This window comes from Sapajus apella, unplaced genomic scaffold, assembly GCF_009761245.1.
Source record: "Sapajus apella isolate SASKATOON/1434 unplaced genomic scaffold, GSC_monkey_1.0 scaffold30, whole genome shotgun sequence".
NCBI lineage: Eukaryota > Metazoa > Chordata > Mammalia > Primates > Cebidae > Sapajus > Sapajus apella.
This window is the reverse complement of record NW_022436970.1, coordinates 13,772,448-13,790,410: the sequence shown is the minus strand read 5'-3', so window position 1 is coordinate 13,790,410 and position 17,963 is coordinate 13,772,448. Positions and strand designations below refer to the sequence as shown.

The 17,963-nt window shown below is 34.4% G+C and overlaps 1 long non-coding RNA gene across 1 annotated transcript; it reads left to right on the top strand.

Annotated features, from left to right (window-relative positions):
- The first annotated feature begins 269 nt into the window (after positions 1-269).
- LOC116561782 lies at positions 270-17,641 on the top strand. Its single transcript, XR_004273603.1, has 2 exons — positions 270-309; positions 17,566-17,641. It is a non-coding gene; the product is annotated as an uncharacterized LOC116561782 (long non-coding RNA).
- The last annotated feature ends 322 nt before the right edge of the window (positions 17,642-17,963 follow it).

Below are 17,963 nucleotides of genomic sequence, written 5' to 3'. Positions count from 1 at the left end.
GGATGGACAACTTTTAATCTTTAATGTGTCACTAAGCATGTCTAGCTTATATTTTGTCATCACTTTCTAGCATAAAAAATAAAAGAATTAAGGCTGGGTGCAGTGGCTCATGCCTGTAATCCCAGCACTTTGGGAAGCTGAGGCAGGTGGATCCCTTGAGGTCAGGAGTTTGCAACGAGCCTGGCCAACATGGTGAAACCCCATATTTACTAAAAATATAAAAATTAGCTGGGCATGGTGGCACGTGCCCGTAGTCCCAGCCACGTGGGAGGCTGAGGCTAGACAATCACTTGAACCCAGAAGGCAGAGGTTGCAGTGAGCTGAGATGGCGCCACTGAACTACAACCTGGACAACAGAGTGAGATCTGTTTCCAAAAAAGAAAAAGAAAGTTAAAGAATTGTTCGATGCTTACTTTTGTAACTCTACTGAAATAGTTGACTTTAAAACTTTATTATTTATTTACTTTTTGGGGGGGATGGAGTTTCGCTGGTTACCCAGGCTGGAGTGCAATGGCGCGATCTTGGCTCACTGCAACCTCTGCTTCCTGGGTTCAGGCAATTCTCCTGCCTCAGCCTCCTGAGTAGCTGGGATTACAGGCACGCGCCACCATGCCCAGCTAATGTTTTGTATTTTTAGTAGAGACGGGGTTTCACCATGTTGGCCAGGATGGTCTCGATCTCTTGACCTCGTGATCCACCCACCTCGGCCTCCCAAAGCGCTGGGATTACAGGCGTGAGCCACCGCACCCCGCAAAACTTTTATTTGGCAATTCTACATGAAAGAGTTAATAAAATATGACTTTAATTTCTTATGTAAATGAAAATTTTAGTTGACACTATAAAAACGGCAACATTATAGAGTAGTTTACCACTTTAATTGTGCCAGGATGATGAAAAAAAGCAGACATAAGCTTAAAATGTAACATATAAGATTCTACCAAATGCGGGTAAAAGCTGTCAGAGTGTGCTGCATAAATATAATTTTTTTAGGTCAAACATTCAATGTGAAAGATAAAATAAAAATAAAAAATAACGCAATTTAGTTTACATTCAAGTCACTTGCAAAATGGTTTGGATTAATTATAACAGAATTTGTGCAACTAAATAATTTCCATATCTAAGTATTTTCCTCAGTTTCGCAATAATAAAAACTAAAATGACATGTTAAATGATAGTTTTGTATCCCCATTATTACTGGATAGGGGTTGTTTGTAAAGAAACAATGGTAAACTTCAAGTGGGTAAGGTTCCTATACAGGCTTATCATGTGATAACTAACTACAATTACATTTTGAGAATTGCTCTTTTGTTATGATTACATATAAGCTTCCATTATTTTGAATTAGCAAACCAAAGTTTGACATTAATTTCAGTCTTAAAACAATGTTAATTCTATTTATTTTATTGATTTCTATATTTGTAAACTTTAAATGTAAAACCAGGCTTTAGATAATCTGTTTTTTTTTTTTTCTGTAAAATGCAACTTCAGTTTATCACCATAAATTAATGCTGCTAATTGAAATATTATTGCTTTTTAGATTTGTTTGTAGTTAATTTGAAAAGCATTTTTTAACATAAAAGCAAAAAGGGTAAGAGTTTTTATATAATTGTATTTCCCCATTCAAAGAACCTTTTATTAATATATTGATATAACTCAACATTAGGATTCTTCAGATATTATTTTTCATTCATAATGGAGACATATTTAAGGATCATTTTCTTTATGAGCTACAGAAAAATCGTAGACGGAAGCCTACCTTCCAATCCCAGCTTTGTCACTCACTAACTGTAAGATGTCAGGTAATGACACAAACCCCCTGTGCTTCAAATTCCTCCCTTGGAAAATTTTAGATAATAATAGTACTGTCCTCTTAGGGTGTTATGAAGACTAAATAAGTGATATTTGCAAAACCCTTAGACAAGTGCCTGACATGTAACACATGTTATCAACACGTTTGAAAATTAAGTATTACTAGTCAAGTAGGAGAAACACATCCCTTACTAGATAATGTCTCTTTGGGAGGCTATGAAAGAGAAGGAAAAGGCAGCATAGGAAAGGGTTACTTTTATCAGAAGAGTTTTGAAATAGGAGGTTTTTATAGACATCCTGGAGAACTGTTAAATCTTAGAGAACACATTAGACAAAAAAGCACTGAAGGTTAAAAAATTTTATCTCTTCCCTAATGTCAGACCAGTTTGCTTTTTGCAGATTGAATCTCTCTAACAGGGATGGTCAATTGCGTTTGTTGTCAGGTAATCTGCAGCACCTGTCTTCTGGTTCTTCCACGGCCCCTTCTCAGGTATTTTTCTTTTGCTGCCTTTGTCTTCCAAATCATGGGGTATTACTAATAATGAGTACTACACCAAGGTTTGGTAGGGCTTCTCATTTAAAATCCCGAAACACCTTAACACTTGGTTTATAGTGTATAGAGGAGACATTATTACATCTTTGAGTCCGGGTAATAAGTCACAGAGAGAGAGCAGAGCACCAGTTCCATCTATTCTGGCCCCTCTGTATTCTCTACAGGACACCTTGAGTTATGTAATCGTTACCTCAAACCATGTCTAGGAAGCAGCTGGCCTTTTCCCAGGAAGACACATTCTTAGCATGTAAGAGTAAAAAGGGAAGTAAGAGAATTTAGTCTTTATAAACTCGTTTGTAAAATTGAGTAAGTTGTGGTAAAAAAATGGCCACTTTGATTTGTTTTAGAGAGATATTTTCATTAAAATGTCTCAAATACCCTTTTAAAATTGGTAAAGATGATAAAAATAAAAAGGGCTCTGATTGACCATACTTTTAGAATGTCTACAGTTAGAAAAGTTCTCACATTAATAGAGAAAAAGTATTGATTTGGAAATATTAACAGCCACTGCGGCAGTAGCGGAGTCAACTGAGAAACCCTAAAACTAGAAATTCCTACATCAAATAGAGAGAATATAGGGAATCTTCTTGTAAGAATGTGTTACTGACTCTTTTATCAGTACTTTCTATTTCTGTCCCGGCAAATCACTTGAGTGCAATATTTATAATGGAATAGTCAATGTCTTTTTTGCTATAGTAGATAAGAACTATATTATTAGGATTGTATAAAAACAAGATAGAGATTATGATTTATATTTATGAATTTGATATATTCATCCAAAAAGGGATCTTTGTAGCAGGAGGAAAAAAAATGAATTTGGGTACCCTAAAAGTCCACACCTTTCATTTTGATTAAAAAAAAAAAAAAACTGAAAATTTTAAAGATATCAAACAGGGCACAGCAATCCTTTTATCTCCACTTTTCTCTTAGAAATGACTATCTCACCAAACTGAAAGCAATCACATCATTACTAATATACTATATTAGTAACCACAATCTAGATGAAAAGCTTTGCTTTGATCCAAATGAAATTTTCCCTTTTGCTATCTGTATTATATTTGTAATTACACTGAAGTTACTATTTGTTTATAATTTACTCATAATACATGATGTAAACTAAGAGGAAATAACTAGCTATGTTACAAACCATTAATTTTCATGGAGAAGGTTGACGCTCTACAGATGTAATTTGCAAGTCAAATATAAGCTTTCTCCCTCTTGGATTCTTTTTTATTTACAGGAAGCCTTGGCTGAATTAATAAATAAACAGTAGCTGAAATATTTCATTTTAATTACTATAAGGTGGCATTTGTAGTGGAATGTTTAACCAAGAGATCTGAGATGCTGTCAGGCAGGGGATTAACACTAAAACAAAGGTCTGAATAAATATGTGGTTTTTTTTCAAACCAAATTCAGTAAACACACTGGGGATCACACTTTGGATAAGATGCTTGCATTTAATGTGAGGTGGTATAGCCAAGCTCTTTGGACTGTGATAAATTGCTCAGCAGGTGTCTTTGGGGTCATGAGACAATAAGGTATTATTCTTCCTTCTGAAACTGTCCAATTCTATTAGTTTCTTAGAAGGGAAACACTTTGGGAAGTAAAATGAAAAGACTGTTGCTTAGAATTACAACACTGCAGGTATTTTATTTAGTACTGACACAAAATTATCACCAAGGTTATTCTTTGAAAGCATGTATACTAATCGTAAAAATAAAAAGCATGCATCTTCTCCTTCAAACATGATAATCAAAAAGTAAGATAACCATTCCATTTGGGATTCTAGTTTTTCTTGTTGTATCAATATTGTATAGGTTCCAAAATTTATGACTAGTCACTTTATTTATATGTTTTTTCAACTTATATTTAGATTCAAAAGCACATGTGCAGGTTTATTACCTGGGTATATTGTGTGATGCTGAGGTTTGGAGTATGAATGATCCTGTCACCCAGGTACTGAACATAGTACCATGTAGTTATTATTTCAGCCTTTACCACCTTCCTCCTTAACCCTTCTAGTAATTCCCAGTCCCACTGTTGTCATTTTTATGCCCACAACTACCCAATGTTTAGCTCCCACTTATAAGTGAGAACATGCAGTATTTGGTTTTCTCCTTTTATACACTTGAAAAAGTGTCCTTCTCTCTTTTTTTTCCTATATTTTTTCTGTGTGTGATCTATGCTGAAACAAAGATACATTTGCCTCATTCTTATGTTTTTTTAATATCATGTTGCATGTGTTCATTCATAAGACATCTATTCTAAAACAATATCTTTGCTCAAAGATTTTCTATGTGCCATCTGCAATTCAAACATAGAAGAGATATGCTTTCTGTCTTCATTGAATTTTCTATTTGGAGAAGTAAGACACGAGAACAATTTTGGATTACAACTGTTTAAAGGTGCTGCAGATAATGACAGAGTAATTCATCAGAAGCAGATATGAATTCAGTTGAACCAATCAAGGAAAGGATATTTATTTGTAATTTTTGGAGTGATGCACAACTGTCCACACCTTCATTCATGTAGCGACATACTGCTGGCATACATATTTAATTTTAGTGTAACCCCACCCTAATTAACAAAGGAAATGTCAAAAGAATCATGACTCCAATCTAGAATTTAAGTAACCTTAAACCAACATTTTCTCCATTCAAACCTCACAAGACTATATAGCTGTCTGTGTATTTTAGACAAAAATAATCTATTAAAATTTTGCATAGGTTTACTTTTCTTTTAATGAGGTCTTGAAGTTCCCACGTTTTAAAATTAAATTGATAGCCAATATTTTTATAATTAACATTGTTTCAGTATCATATTTGGTGGAAGGTATGTGAGATACAAAACTACTAGACAGGAAAGTTCACTTGTTTTTTTATTCAGCTTTTGCATTTTGGACAACGTAGAGAATGACATTTTGGCAATTCTGTGTGCAAAATTTTAACCTCCTAAAAGATGCAGAAAAGGTACTGACATTTTATATTTCACAAAGACTCACAAGGCTTACTTATTTGTGAACAAGGGCTTATTAAAACTCTAAATAAAAATATGCTCCAAGCATAAGCATCTTAATAAAATGCAATAGTTTGGATTCGTTTTCAGAAAGTTAGAGAAAATACATAAGTAAGGTAAAATAATTGTTTGCCATTAAATTTTGCCAATTTGATTTACTTACTAATTCTTTTAACGTGTATGTTAGCTGTTAGTTGGGAAGATAGAAAATTTGCAAGAATCATGTTTTTATTTGAATAAAATTTGGATACTTTTGTATGAGTTAATGGCTTAGTATTACAGTCGAAGACTTTATATTGTATACTTTGGTTTAAAATACATTATATATTTGGATTCTCAATGCACATATTTTTGATGTTTTGCTTTTTCAGTTATTTTTGTCCTCTGAGGAAAAGAAACAAATATTTAAAAAAGTCTACGTTATACATCCACATTTTTAAAGTTATGAAATAAAAGGAAAATGCTAAGGTTTATTTAATAAAGATCATGAAAGTGCCTGTCAAAATAGTCCGGGATCAATGAGACAGCAGCAATTTCAAAAGTGCAGTTCAAAGATGCTTTATACTCAGTGAGGAAAAGTTTCCCTTAATCTCTCACAAAAGAGTTTGTATAGTCTCAAGCTGCACAAAAGCAAAACTAGGAACAAAAGATTAGGTGAAGTTACCTGGAACTTTGTAAGTTAGAATTCTCTCTGAAACTTTTTCAGTTGCCTTAGAGGACACATCGAAAGAAAATCCTGAGGAACCAAATGTTGTATTATATAGATTGAAATTCTGTTACATGTAATTCTTCTCAAACTTAAATATTTTCAAACCAATCACCTTTTTTGATATTAAATTACAGATGTACATTTGTTTTACAATTATAAAGAATTCTCCTTTCATGAGCTTCTCCAATACCTTGGTCCTCTGGTTTTGTGATGGTTAATATTGAGTGTCAACTTGACTGGATTGAAAGATGCAAAATATTAATCCTGGATGTGTCTGTGAGGGTGTTGGCAAGGAAATTAACATTTGAGTCAGTGGACTGGGAGAGGCAGACCCCCCCTCAATCTGGGTAGGCACCATCTAATCTGCTGCCAGTCTGGCTGGGATAAAAGCTGGCAGAGGAACGTGGAAGGACTAGACTGGCTGAGTTTTGCAGCTTACATATTTCTCCCAGGCTGGATGCTTCCTGCCCTCAAACATCGACTCCAGGTTCTTCACCTTTTGGACTCTTGGACCTAACCAAGAGTTGGCTTCTCTACTTTTGAGGCTTTGGAACTCAGACTGGCATCCTTGCTCCTCAGCTTGCAGACAGCTTACTGTGGGGCTTCACCTTGTGATCCTGTGAGTCAATACTCCTTAATAAACTCCCTTTCATATATACGTCTATCCTACTAGTTCTATCCCTCTAGAGACCCCTGACTAATGTGGGATTTTTTTTTTATCAGTATTTCCTCCTTTTTGAAACATGCATTTACTTAGAACACCAAAAATCAATAGATTATAGAGAATGATTTCTAGGACCAATATTAATGTTAAAACATTTACTTTATATCATTTTATATCTTTTATTTATTTTTTATTTCTAGAGACAGAGTCTCATTCTGTCTTCTAGGCTGGAGTGCCGTGGTGCCATCTCAGCTCACTGCAACCTCTGCCTCTCGGGTTTAAGTGATTCTCCTGCCTCAGCCTCCCCCGTAGCTGGGACTACAGGTGCATGCCACCACACCTGGCTAATTTTTTGTATTTCAGTAGACACAGGGTTTTACTGAATTGCCCAGGCTGGTATGAAACTCCTGAGCTCAGGCAATCTGCCCGCCTTAGCCTCCCAAAGTGCTGGGATTATAGGTGTGAGCCACCACACCCGGCCCATTTTAAATCTGTTTCCTATATTTATATCACAAATGGAACTATGCTGTCATGTGATTACAGAAATTTGCTTTAATGTACTGCACCAGCTGGAATGTTTTAGTTACAAGTAAAGGAAATGAGAGTCACATTGGCTTCACAATAAGAACATTTTTTACCCCTCATGCCAAGAAATGTAAGGTGAACTCTAGTTGTGGGATGCATCTGAGACATGACAGAATGTCTGTTTGGAGATTTGTGAGAAAGAGTTCCTTCCTCTTAAGCAGAAAGCAATTTCTCCAGATGTTGCTATTCCTCTAGAATGACTTGCCTAATGTGGAGGCAGCATTCTGAGCTGGAACAATGGGAATGAGGGTGGATAGAGTAAGAGAGCCAGGCTCCTGATGATGCTAGTGAACTTCAGATGCCCATTCCTAAACCTGTCATTTCCGTGGAGAGGATAGTGATCTTATCTGTGTCTCAACCTATTCATAATGCACTCCATAAACTGATGAGGGGCTCACCTTTCCCTCAGCCACTGTGTGAGAAGAAAATCTGAGCTTTTCTGTGAAAGGGAAGGAGGGAAATAAGTACATAGTGGGTAGCAGTATGCACCACAAGTGCAAAACTAAATTTGGAGAACTAAGTTTTCTGATCCAAAGGTCCTGTGATTTTATAATACCTTAAACATCAGGAGTAAACACAAAACTTCTTAAAGCTCTCTTACAATATTGTATTTAGGCCACTTTTACAAAATATGTACTATAACAAACTAAAAAGCTACACAGCAAAGGGACAATTCGCACAATCAAGAGGCAACTGACAGGAAAGAAGGAAATATTTGCTTATCATATATTGATAATTAATACCCAAATTATATAAGAAATTCTACAATGAAGTAGTAAAATATCCAGATAACCTTATTTTAAAATGTGCAAAGAAAATTAATAGACATTTCTCCAAAGAAAACATACAAATGGCTAGCAGGTTTATGAAAACGTGTTCAACATTACTAATCTCAGGGAAATGCAAATTAAAACTTCGATGGGGCATCACCTCACACCTGTTAGGCCAACTATTATAAAAAAGATGAGAGATCACAAGTGTTGAAAAGTTCTGGAGAAAACTGAACCCTTGTTGAATGTTGAATGTAAATTCCTGCAGCCACTAAAAAACAGCATAGAAGTTTCTAAAAACATTAACCATAGAGTTACTACACGATCAAGCAATCCCACTTTTAGGTGTATATTCAGAGAAAGTGAAATCAGCTTCTCAAAGAAATATGTGCATTCCATGACCATTGCAGAGTTATTCAAAACAGCCAACATATGGAAGTAACCTAAATGTTTATCGGCATATAACGGATAAAGAAAATGATACACGCATACACACACACTCAATGGAATATTGGTCAGCACCAGAAAAGTAGAAAATCTTTTCATTTGCAACAACATGGGCGAAACTGGAGGATATTGTGCTAAGTAAAATAAGCTAGACACAAAAGGACATGTAGTACATGATCCCACTTATATGAAGAATCTAAATTAGCGTAACTCATAGAGGCAGAGAGTAGAATGCTGGTTGTCAAAGGCTAGGGAGGGGAAAATGGGAGTTATTTGTCAAACTGTATAAAGTTTCAGTTACACAAGATGAATAAGTTCTGGAGGCCCGCTGTAGAATGCAGTGTCTATAGTTAATGATACTGTATTTTAAACTTAAACATTTGCTAAGAGGATAGATCTTTTATTAAATGTATTATAGATCTTATTTTAAGATCTTATATTAAGTCCATTACACACGGACATGCACAAATAGTAAGAACCAACTAGGACAAGAGAAAACTTTCGGAGGCAATGGATATGTTTATGGCATAAATTTTGTTGATGGTTTCACAGCTGTATACTTATCTCCAAACTCATCAATTTTCATACATTAAATATTTACAGTGTTTCTATGTCAATCATACCTTTAAAAATTGGATTAAAATAAATACTGGGAAAGAAAAAGAGCACTATGTGAGTGTGAACTGAGTGCCTGTTTGAGAATGTCTAGTCATACTCCAGCTCTGACTTAGCTACTGAATGATTGTGTGACTGTGGATGACTCTTTTAACCTTTCTTTGTTCCCCAATTTATGAAAACAAATGATGACATTAGATTCTCTAAAGTCTCCTATTTTTTTGCTACTCTGAGATCCTATACTTATTATTCATTGAACCAGGAGGTATTTATTGGGAATCCAGACTGCCATTGATTCCTTAAACAGGATTGGTCCTATCCCTCACTTTGCTTAAGCAGAAGAATGGCAGCCGCCATTGCTCCCTGCAATTGCTCTACATATGTGCACTTTTAGTCCATCAACTGACCTTAATTTTGTCTCTCCAATGTTGCATTTTCAGCTCTGTGTCTGTCTCTTGGACACCGTACCTGCCTTTGTTCCATGGTAGGCTGGCAGCGCGTTTAGGCTTCTCTCAGGTTAATTGCATGTTTGTTCCCCACTGATGCCCAGTTTTGCAAATGACTTGGATTTTGTATCTCTAACAGATTAGCTGAGAGACATTTTCCCTTAGCCCTGTTATCATGAAATGGTCCAGTGGAACTGATCCCAGACTTTTGATAAGGGGGGTACTTCAAACACTGCCAAACACTGAGATAGGTGCAGAAACAAAATATAGATGAGAATTATCCCTTGTCAATGGATATTTTATACACACATACACACACACACACATACACAAATATGAATCACCAGCATATTAATGGGCACTATCACAGAGTGAGCATGTGGCATATCCACTATACCCTGCGTGATATGAAAGGCCTCCCTTCACAGAGATTTTCTGCAGAGTTCTTAGCCATGATGTCCTCTTAAAGACAAAGGTCGTCTTTGTTGTTATGAAGCAGTTCCATTTGCCTGCAGCATTCACATGTAAACAAATTAACATTTAGTCATTCATACGTGAATGTATTTATTTACTCATTATATATTGACTCAAGCATTTAATAAGTATCTGATAAATATTATGTAAAAAAGACAGTAAGAAAACAATCTACAGAAAAAGAAATTTGGGACACAGCATCAAATTGCGAAAACTAAGGAGTAAAAAACTGTGGATTAAAAAATTTGCATTAGGAGATGGGAAATATATGTTCTTCTCTAATTCTACTTTATAAAAAGTGCATTTTGTGGCTAATGCATACAGGTTATATAGAGAAATTACCAATAAAATTGGTTGCATTGGACAATTGTATTAGTATTTTCCCTGGAAGATTTTTATAATATAGAAATTATATGTTCAAATTATTTCTTCAACAAATATTCAAAACTTCTTATTGGCTGAAATGTTTCATATATGTCTTTACTGTATCTCCACAATATGTCTTTAATATCTCTATACAATAGTCAACATAATACTATGAAGACCTTTATAAATATTTGTTGGCACCAAGGTTAAATTCATGTTTAAAAACTTGCTTTGAGATATCTTCCATCCATGCTGTTTAACCCAGATAGTTTTATATAATTATTGTTAATCGTATTTATAGAATTATGTAAAAATGAAAGAATACTTGTAAAAATGATTTAATAACCTCTCTTGAAATTCAACAAGCAGTTAAATGTTCTAATTTCCTTTCATGCCATCTTGATCATAGTGTGGTTATATTAAATTCCCATCAGGTATAAGAAAGAGAGTCAGATTTATAGGTAAAAATGCTCAAATCTGACATATTTGACAGGTCTACTGATATGACAGATATTTAACAGACATATTTAAGTGTATATGAAAACAAAATGTTTCACTATTTAAAAAAAGATTCCTTTTCCTTAGCATTGGAGTAGAATCTAATTTACTTGGCATTTTAAAAAATCCCTCACTTAAATCAATTTCCCTTTGTAATGTTAAAAATTTAAAGATGCCTGAAGCGATAGGATCCTCTAGGTAATAAGAAGAGTATCATTATTATAACCAAAATGTTAAACCAGTCATTTATATATCTGTTCTGAGACAGACTGACTCTCATTTATATATCTGTTCTAAGATAGACTGACTCTTTTTCTTTTCCTGCCAGCAATTTTCCTTTCATCAAAAAAATGCTTCAAATTCCATCCTAAGGGATTAACTGGTCCATCAAAGAATCAGGTTCTTACAAGTGAGATGTGGGGCATACTGTGAAGGAACATCCAAAATTCAGGATAACTTTGTTTTGTTTGTCCTCCACTGCCAGGAACTAAACTGACGTCAAAACAAGGCAGTGTTATGCAAGAGAGCTGATCTAGGAGCCATCATCTCCCAGAGTCAAGGCAAATGATGACACTTACACAGGAGATGCAGATGACAATGGAAAGGGCAGTGTCTGAATGTGGTCTGGCTTCTTGTTGAAGATCTGCTTTTGCCTAAACCTGAGTATATCTATGCCTTTTCTAATTGCAGTGCATAACTCTGAACCTGGCATTTAAGGCCTCTTCCCACCCTAGCAGTGATTCTTCCGGCTGAGGTCTTGCTGGAATGGTGTAAGAAAAGATAGATGAAATGGAGATTGGGTTTTGGTGACTGGCAGGCTTCAGAGCTTCCTTTTGGGGAATATGGTGCTAATTGATCTGGTTTGCACTTAGTTTTGAAGCCACAGACTACAACATTAGAAAATGCCATATTTAATTTCCTATTCACTTCTGTGAGGGAAGGGAAGGCCATGTGCATGGTGAAATTTTTATTTGTTTAGATGAAAATTGGATCAAAGGAATTGAGGTTAGACTAAGAGAAAAGCTGGGAACTCGACGTAGAAGGAACTGTACTGGGGAAATATTTAATTAGAAGGCTTTCGAGAGTTTCTCTGACTTTCTGAAAGATGAGGTAAGCAGTGAAGATTTGAAGCTCTCTCTTTAGAAGGTCAATAGATAGAATTAGATGAACAGACAAAAATCACTGTTAGTAAATGTGTCATTCTTCATATAAGGCATTCCATTGACCTCAGAATATTAGTAATGAGCCATTTGTTTGAGTCACATATTAAGGTTTGAGTCTGAATGCCTGTAACTCATTAAATAAGTAAGTTTTTAAAATGACCTGGAAATTTTAAGTTCAATGTGTTAACCAGTTTTATCATTTACATAAAGGATTATTTTATGAGCCATAGTTTTTCTTAGGAAGGTTATTTTTATTCCCCCAAATTTTATTTCTAGCAAGATTTTAATTTAAAAAATTATTTGATCCCATGAAATGGCCTTAGTTTTGTCTGTCTGCTCTCACCATACTTCAGAATGACTATAAATTAATGATGTATTAATTTACTAAATTAAAATGAAATGAAAATTAGATACTGTTGTTCATGATGTATTAATTTATAGTTATGAACAAATGTACCGATATTTTCACTTCCTTCATGAAATCAACAATGAGCATATCTAGCGAAGTTCATGGAATAAACACTCCTGATAAATAATGTAAAAAATAGAAAATGGGATTAATGTTCTTTTTATATTAAAAGAAACTTTTCAAGTACAGTAGATTTGGCAAAGATTTCCAGGGTAGTATTTTTCATATTTGAAATACACTTGTCAAATTTTAGTCACACTTACTATAACCTATCACGATAAGTAAATACTTTTTAAAAATCTGTTAGATTTTTATTTACTTATTTTTTAACTTTTATTTTAAATTCAGGGGTACACGTGCAGGTTTGTTAACACAGGTAAACTTGTGTTATGCAGGTTTGTTGTACAGATTATTTTGTTACCCAGTTATTAAGCCTAGTACCCATAAGTTATTTTTCCTGGTCTTCTCCCTTCTTCCACCCTCCAAAAAGCCCCAGTGTGTATTCTTCCCCTTTATGTGTCCATAGGTTTTTAAATATCTCAAATACATTATAAAAATGTATCTCATATTTAATATGTATCTGTACATATCATGAGATCAGATGAAGGTCTCTGAACTAATCTAGCTGATTGACATGTAATTATGGAATTTGATGTATTATTTAGTTTCTATACATTGTTTTAATGTATTTCCATGTGGTTAGATGATGCTAGTGCAATACCAAATGTTTTGAGTTGTATTTATTTCCAATAGCAGGAATAGATTTACTGAAATTTTCACACTAACATATAGTTGATTTGTAACTATTAATGATCATGGATTTTTTTTTTTTTTTTTAGATTGTTGGTGGACAGAGAAGAAAGTTTTTCCTTGATAACAACTGAGCCAATGGTGGCAAATTGAAGGTTCTGGCTTATGTTTCATTAACAGTGTTAAGCTATCATTTAAGGCTGTTATCAATTAGATGATGAATAAGGGGGCCAGGAGTGGTGGCTCACACCTGTAATGGCAGCACTATGGAAGGCTGAGGCAGGCTGATCACTTGAGGCCAGGAGTTTGGGACCGCCCTGGCCAACATATTGCAAACCCGTCCCTACTAAGAATACAAAAATTAGCTGGATGTGTTGGTGCATGCCTGTACCCCCAGCTACTTGGGAGGCTGAGGCGGGAGAATCATTTGAACTGGGTAGGTGGAGGTTGCAGTGAGCTGAGATAGCACTACTGCACTGCAGCCTGGGAGACAGAGCAAGACTCCACCTCAAAAAAGAAAGAAAAAATGTGATGAATAAGGAGAGTTTACAAGTTGAAATACTTTTGATCAGCAAAAGTGTTTTAAGTTATCTGCCTGCTGGTCAAGATTATGGACATTATAATTTCTCTAATTAAAAGGCACAAAAGGAAATATGAGAAAACTAATGAGATGCAAATTATTTGGTGGCTTGTTTCCATGAATAAAAATCTAAGCTATGTTTACACCATTAAATGTCTACTAAAATGAAATGAAAATTAGATACTGTTGTTCATTTCCACATATAAAATGTTTAATGACTGTGTATAATATTTTTCATGTGAATGCATAAGTAAATCTTCTATTGCTCTTTTGAAAATCAAATTCTAGTGTATTAAATAATGGTAAGATTTAAAATTTATGGTGACATTTGAAGTAGATTCATATTTTAAGGAAAATACACTTTTTATAGTTATTATTCTTGGATAATTGTTTTTTACATGTGATTTAATAACACTGATCTTTTACTAAACAATTTTTTGTGGTATATTTTGGAAAATAAGGTTAAAGAATGAGTTCCAAATTAGTAATAATTCTTCAGTAAAGGACCAGTTTTTAACAATTCTGCAATTAGAGATTATATCATGGAATCAGGTTGTAGTGGTGGAAATTATGCAGTGTATATTTGTGTGTGTGTGTGTGTGTGTGTGTGTGTGTGTGTGTGTGTGTGTGACATCGAGAGAGAGAGAGAGAGAGAATGTTCTTTTAAATATATCAATTTATCAACATAGGCCCATAGACTCCTATTACATGGGAATACGGGCAACACCTCCTGTAAAAATCTGTTCAGAAATCTGTTACTACAAAATGAGCAAATCCAACAACAGTTTATCTCTGTCGAATGCTTTTTGTCTTCTTCATCTAAAATGGAAATATATGTTCTTATGTGATTGACAAATATCAGAAAAGAAGTCATGTGACTACTATTTTAATAGATTTGCCATAGATTTTGTTGTAAATTTCAAAGTTCCAAATGTCACTATTTGATATATTGAGAAGAACGTTATTAAAATTGTAGATGAATATATGTTAGAGTTCTGTGCTCACTGTTGCAGTCTGTATATGACCATAATTCAACTTCTAAAATAAAGAATTCTGATTTTTTTTTGCTCCTGTTTGCATTATGAACTTTCCTACCAGACTGTTAGTATTCAAGAGTACAAGTGGAAATTACCATTGAAACAACTAATCTGAGATGTCAATTAAACACTTCTGTGTTTTAGGCTATTGAATATAACCTATGTGCTTGGCTCTATGATAACGATTGCAAGGGTACATGCTTCTTGTCAACAGGAGCTTACAATTCTTATCACAGGAGAGTTTTAAAAACAGTATTACTGTAGTATCTGCCAAATCAGTTAAATTCTAGAATAAGCCTGTAAGTTGACAAACATACTGGCAGAATCACCCTGGAAAAACCCTAGGAAAATTGTCAGAGTAGTAAACCTAAACCTAAGGCAATCCTCCAGCATTGAAACAAATATTTATCTGATTGAATCAAGCTCAGAATGATGAACTTCTGTTATAATAAGCATTATAGCAATCAAAAAGATTTCAGTGAAAAGCTGATAGCTGTTCTCCCTCTCATATTCCAGTTGGGCTTATACTCACTGATTGACTATTTAAATAATGAGCTGTTTCTTTGTTTATCTGTTTTTCTTTTGTTTTATGTATGTATCTATGTATGTGTTTGATTCTTTCTTTCAATTTTACTCATTTTCATGTTGTTCTCTTTTCCCTGGTGCTATTTGAATCTTTAATGTATGGCTGCTGCAGTGATGCTGCCAATAAATGACTTAAGGTGAGTACTCCTGTGTTCTACAACATTCTATGGGGTTCAAGAGAACAAAGGATAAGCTCCAGTTAGTCGAGAAGTAGGAGAAACGAATATAGCAAGATGATATAGAGATGAGCTTCCTAGACATATGGGTAGAATTTTAAGTTGCACAAATAGAGAAGAAAATACCATTTATGGTGAAGTTTTCTTCAGAGATGTGGAGTATGAAGGAGTAGAACATATCTCTATCATAACAGAAATTTGGAAAGGCATCTGAAGGCCTATTAAATACATTTGCTTATATAATTTAAGATCCAAATTTTATTTTTGTTTTCTAACTAGATACACAACACTTAAAAAAATACAGTATTTTTTAAAATGTTCATGCAAAACAAAGTTTACTTAAGCAAATTTAAAATCGCATGGCTTCTATGTTCTCCCATATATTGCCCTCTCTATTTTCCACGAAATTGATAGTTTAAGAGAAGGAAGGAATATAAAAGTTTGTCAACTTTGGTTTTCAAAAACCTTTCATAAAAGATATCTTTCATAAAAATACCTAATGTAGGTAACTGGAGGACGGAGGCAGCAAATTACCACAGCATGTGTATAACCTATGTAACAACGCTGCAAGATCCGCACATGTACCCCAGAACCTAATATATATATGTATATATATATATATGCTAAAAAATTATTTAATGAAGAAAAAAAGATAAAATGCTTCCTATTGCTAAAATGTTAAGGTTTTTGTATACTTTTCTATCTTTTCCCCCTTTTCTTCAGCAATGTCCTTTACGTTTATTAAAAAGGAGCATATATTTGTGTAAGCAAGAGAGAAAAATATAAGTTATTTAGTTATTTTTCCTGTGCCAGGAGGGTGATATTTACATGTAGTGTTTACTTACCTGTTAGTGTTTAGGTCTTTGTCCTTGGTTCTAAGTCAAGGTGAAGAAAGGTCAGCAGAATGTTGGATTTGTAGCACCTTATTTTTAACTAAGCAACACAGAGATAATGAGGAAAAGAGAGAAAGCTCATGTGGTTAGAGCTCTCAGACGAGCACCAGTAACCCCCTATATTCTGTTATTCTGCTCCAGCCAGGAGCAAGCAACTTGATATTCTCTTTTCTAATATAAGAATAACAATAATTTTAAAAGAAGTATATTTCATTTCGTCTATACAGACTATGTGGTTGTTTTTAAATGCAGGAAAAAGGAAATAACATTTTATTAATGTATTTCACGAATTACATGCATTAAATATGTGACTATAGAATATACTTTGCTGAGGCGAGTAGTTTATAAAGGAGGACAAAGACAGCTTTAAAAGACAACTCTATTCCGGATAAAATGCTCCTAAAGGCTGAGTATATTCTGTCAGAGGAATGCAGAAACTTATTCCTCATTGAGATATATGGAGTTAGTAATAACCTCTAAATTATCTACAAACTCTCAAATGATACTAAAGCTGTGATATTTTAATCTTGAAAATCCAGGTCTCATTGTAATGGGTTTTCCCTGTCTAACCATTGCCTATCAAGAATTATGTTTCTTTTCTGAAAGAATGAGCATGCTTGCCAATAATAGATTATTACTTTGCCTTAAAAATCAATTAAACATTTTGTCTAAAGCTTTATCAAACACAGCAGAATTTATATACCCTGGAGAGTATATAGATATCAGGGTTGTTTCTGGGACATGATTTGCATATGCATCTCATAAAATCTGAGCATGAAATGTAACAGAATTTAAGACTACAGCCATGTCCTCTAGGTTCCATAGTACACACTTTGCAAAGATAGTGTTTGGATTCCATGCTGCAAAAATATGGCCAGCACTCCACCCCCACCAGAATTAATAGTCTCAACTTGAAATGGGCAATTAAAAATACTTTAAGTTGGACACAGTGGCTCACACCTGCAATTTCAGAGATTTTGGAGGCTGAGTCCAAATAATGGTTTGAGTCAAGGAGTGGGAGCTTGCAGTGAACTTTGATGGTGCCACTGTACTCCAGTCTGGGTGACAGAGTGAGACTCTGTCTCCAAAAGCAAAACCCAACCAAATGAAAAAATGTCAAGATGCTACTGAACACATGGAAACTCAGATACAAGTAGAGGTTTCATTCAAAGTAGTTGGCTTTTTGGAAATGGTATCTTTATGGCATCTTTTGAAATTTGAAAGATGAAAAGTGTTATCAAAGTAGATGAAGGAATGAATACGTGACTCATACAATGACTTGGTTCATAGAGCAAGGCAGAAAAAACATGAAATGAATACACTAAATACACTAATTTTGCTTTGTTTCCCTCAGGGCAGTGATAGGACCTAATTCAAATCTGAAGGGTGATAAAGAAGTACAACAAGTAATTTATGAAA